The sequence below is a fragment of the Corvus brachyrhynchos genome, unplaced genomic scaffold, assembly GCF_000691975.1.
Source record: "Corvus brachyrhynchos isolate BGI_N302 unplaced genomic scaffold, ASM69197v1 scaffold8, whole genome shotgun sequence".
Lineage (NCBI taxonomy): Eukaryota > Metazoa > Chordata > Aves > Passeriformes > Corvidae > Corvus > Corvus brachyrhynchos.
Genome location: NW_008240031.1, coordinates 1,070,599 through 1,075,060, shown reverse-complemented (window position 1 = coordinate 1,075,060; position 4,462 = coordinate 1,070,599). Strand labels below are relative to the sequence as shown.

Here is a 4,462-nt window from a genome sequence, read left to right as displayed (position 1 = left end):
CATCAAATTGATTGCATATCTTCTTCATACCAGCTGAGCTGGACTTTTGTACTTTGAACAACTTGAGACATATATCTGCTCCTGAGGCCAGGGCCTCTTCACTCCGCTGGGTTTGTAGGAAAAGCCAAATGATTTGGTATAAAAATATTTGAAAAAAACCCCAAAGACTTTTTTAAATTTTGTTAAATTTTTTTCTTTCTGCTGGAAATAGAAGATGTTTTACTGACATTACATAGAAATGCAATGAAAACAGGTTTTGTACTTTTGTTTTTCGTTTCTTTCTCAGAGGTCAGAGGAAAATATTTTTATTTCATTTTGAAAATGAAAATTTTGGAATCTTTTAAATAATATAAACATGTTATTTGTAAAATACTGAGCAGCTTCAAACTTACTTTGCTGGAATACTATGACTTGTAAAGTGTAAAGAAACAATGGGAGCTATTATGCCTTTGATGTAGTAGACAAAAGGGGTTTGGTGCCCAAGAGGAATTAATTGGTGCCTAACTATGAGCTAGGGACTGTTTTGTAATTAGATTTTCCACTGCCATGAAAGAAGCAGTTTCTCCAATTCAGACACCTGAATACATTTTACCACCTCTGAACTCTACCAACAAGAGCAGCTGCAGCCTGGAAGGAAATGGAAGGTGAAGTTGTAGAGGAGCAGGAGACTGCTGGGTGGGAGTGATGATGGGTTTGTTGGAGACAGATTGGTGGCTCAGAAAAGCACTCTAAATAATTTTAGCAGACTGTAGTCAATGATGGAGGTGTGAAGCAAGTTAAGAAAAATGAAGCTTGAAAAATGAATACTCTGTGATGCAAATATGTTTTCATGATGCTTCATCTCTACAGTTGTGAAACATAAGAGATCCTTGGGGAGGTCACAGTAAATGTGAAAGAGACATGGAACACAAAAGCTTTCAAAGGCTAGAGCAAGAGGTAAATCATTTGTTTCGCTCCTTCCTCCTGTTCTAATTTCCCTGCTTTTCTTCTCTTCCTAATTTGGTTACTGTTTTCTTCTTCGCAGTCTATCTCCATCATTTGCCATTTGGCCTCCTTTGTGCCCCAATTAAAATCTAACTATGCTTTTGGATTAAAAAAAAAAGATTTTCCCTACTACATTTTCCTTAGGCAGTGTAATTTGTCTTAAAATGTTTTTGGTGTATGACAAAACTGAATTGAAATGTTGACCCTATCATGTATTAATAGTTCCAAGTTGTCTTCCCACTTGCTTCTGAGTATATACATCATATAGGTGAAAGTGTTTTATTTTCTCATCTTCTTCCTTCAAAAATCACTGTTTAAATCAAAGCAATAGTTTCTGTGTCTTCATCTTTCATCAGCTCTTTTCTGCATGCTTTTTACTTCCATTTTCTTCCATTTTGAAACTGGCACTGCTCATTACACGGGTTGTTTTTGTTTTCTAGTTACAATTCTCAGTTCCCATGAGACATTTTGATGCCAATGTGAAGTCATCTTTGTGAAAGGGGCATCGTTTTAAGACTTCTCTAAGCTCTTGTAATGCAACCTGGGGCTCGTTGACACGAGCCTCGGCAAGCCCTCGGACAAAGGGGACGCAGCGTAAACTTCCACAGTGTCCTTGCTGGACAACTTCAGAGTGGGAAAGGGCACAAGGTGGACTCGCGTGCTGGCTCCTCTTCGGAGGAGGCACGTCAGGTGGCCGTTGGATTTGGTATGCGTCAGCCCAGAAGCAAACACGGCGAGAAGGGCCTCTGGTATGGGTTCCAGCGAGTTTATTGGCAGGAGGGTCCAGGGACCAGAAGAGCCCTGAGGGCAGTTATGCACAGCCTTTGGGGGGAGGCGGAACAAGGCGGGGAAAAGGGAAGCAACCAATGGGGTACAGTCAAAGGGGAGGATACAATTTGACCAGAACCAATGGAGAGAACAGGGAGGTGGGAGTCACAACAGGGAACCAATGAACAACCAAACAGTGAAGAACTTTCTAGAATGAGGGCGGTAACTTGATCCTAGGAACCACCCAGGGGGAGGCGGCCTAGGCTTCAGTGCCATCCCTTGATCCGCCCTCGGACCCACTGTCTTGGACGGGAAAATCTGCCCAGTGGATGGTCTTGGTTTGAGTGGCATTCCATGGCCCCAGCCCAAGAGTGGGCTGAGCTGTCCCAATACTCTTGCAATTACAACAGGGAGGAGAGTAGTATTTTGCGTATATTCCAGTGTTCAGCATGTACGTAACTTTGGGACTCCATCAAAGTGGTGTTTGGAGCAGCACAGATACTCTGAAATACAGTGTAATACATCTGTTAAATCACTGAATTACTTTCTTCTTTTTAAATTGTGGTTGGTTTGGTTGGTTTGATTGGTTTGTTTCCTTCCTTTTAAAGGAAATAAAGAAAATTTTGCAATTCATTTGTAGCATATATGTGGTATTGTTTCTTTTCCAATATAGTTATTTCAGCCAGCAACACTTTCTACTGTTCTCATGAACATTGTCAGGATTCAGTTTGCTTTCTGGTAGGCAAGGTGAGGGAGGAGCAAGCAAGACTAAAACGTCATGCTGGAGGTAGCAATTTGGCTGCTACAGCTGGTAGCAAGATCTGTTTGAATCAAAACTGAATTACAACCTAATTTTTATTCAATGGTTTTATATAAACATAAACTACAGACATAGCATTGTGCGACTTTCATAAATCAAGTAGTTGAAAACATTCCTTATTTCAATTTCAAAACCATACACCCAAACCCCAGAAATTAAACTAGTTGCTGATACATTCCAGATAATCTTCTGATTTTAGTTCCACTTCCTGTACAGCTTCCCCAATTTTCTGCCTAAATATTGTTTCACCATTTTGGCATGAGTATTTCATCAGTTTGGAAAGTATTTCAGGGTGTTTCCACTAATAGAAGAAAATGAAGACATAGCAAGGTTTTTTATGATGCAATTCAGGGACTTTAGAGAGGCTGAGCATATTTCTGCGGGTATATTTGAACTCAAGTAACAGAACCAAATTTCTTTTCTCAGTTCCAAGCCTTTTGCAGTACAGACAGCCCAAAATCTGCTTTGATTTTGTTCATGGTCCTGTTCCTGCCGCTCTTTCGCTGGCTGTGTCTTGCTTTTTTTTTGCTGACTTGTTTGTCTGCGTCTGCAGAGATTCCCTTCACTGCTATATTTGTTAAAAACATGTTCGTGCACTTGTGTGTGAATGCCTACACACACTCATATACACTGTTCTGCATTCAAATCAATCCCATACATCTCATCCATTTCCCACACTTGGGGAGATCTCATGGGACCCTACAGTTCAGCGGTTGCCCCACCCTTGGTGGCTTAGTCCTTGTGTGACAGATTTGCTGCTATTTTAGTCATTGCTGAATGACAGGGTCCCTCCAAATTGTTTCTTGAAATAGGCTGGATGGAATATAATTGTTGTGCCAGCAACTTCATCAAAATGCTGCAATTGCCCACAGACCAAAGTCTCATTCACTGGCAGCTTAGATGATGGAGAACTACAGAATGTTCTTTATGGCAGAATACAGAATATTTCCTATGTTAGGAAATCAGGTAAAACACAGGGGTTTAATTCTACTGCTAGTATTGCTCTTCAGTGAGCACTGGATTGTCTAAATAAATGCTACATATTTGAATGATGTTTTATAGTAGAAATTTCAGGTCACCTTTTCTAATTTTTCCCATTAGGTGTCTAGTGCATTTGATAATTATTTTCATTATTTAATTCTGAAGTTTTATTGAACTACAGGCAGATAATGCTTAGGGATAGAATTAGGACCCAGACTGCCAGTGTGCTACTAGTTTACAGAGATATATAGATGGTTACACTGTGTTGACACAAAGTGCAGGATTACCTTGAAGTTTGCTGCAGGTAGTTCTCCTTTGGTAAACTCTCCCCATTGTTTAAGGTTTCAATAGTCAAAATCTACTTTGTTTGTTTTTCAATTTTGTTTTCTGCTGGAATTTTAAATTTTAAAAGGCTGTTTTGTAGGTTCTTCTCTTCTGGATCTCTTACCTGCCAGCCTTTATTTATGACACACATTTGAATTGTGTATAGGGAGGTTTCCTTCCTTAGCACAGAACACTCCTTATGGCTGGATTTATGTTTTCCTCTGGCTCTCATATGAAGAAGTATTTTTGTCACTGCATCTTATAAGCTAGCTTGAAACTGCTTAGACAAGCAGTCATTTAACTATTTTATTTCCAGAGATTTAGCAGTAAATATAAAATGCTTCCTAATCCTTGGAGCAAGTCTTCTTTTTGGTGATGAGCTCCATTTAAGCCATACCAGTAAAATAATCTGTTCTCTTGTCATGTTACTTACCATGGAACAGGCAAAGTTATACTTTCCATGTAATGATATTATCTACCATGGGTAAGGACCTTTTATTTTACATATTTATTCACTATTTTTTTTTTTTTAATTTATGTTTTAGCTTTCTGCAAGGTAATGAGCAGGCAGTTTTTAAATTTTAG

The 4,462-nt window shown here is 39.2% G+C and overlaps 1 long non-coding RNA gene across 1 annotated transcript; it reads left to right on the top strand.

The window, feature by feature from the left end:
• Positions 1 to 557: 557 nt before the first annotated feature.
• LOC108449015 lies at positions 558 to 1,948 on the top strand. Its single transcript, XR_001865112.1, has 3 exons — positions 558 to 644; positions 850 to 936; positions 1,425 to 1,948. It is a non-coding gene; the product is annotated as an uncharacterized LOC108449015 (long non-coding RNA).
• Positions 1,949 to 4,462: the final 2,514 nt, after the last annotated feature.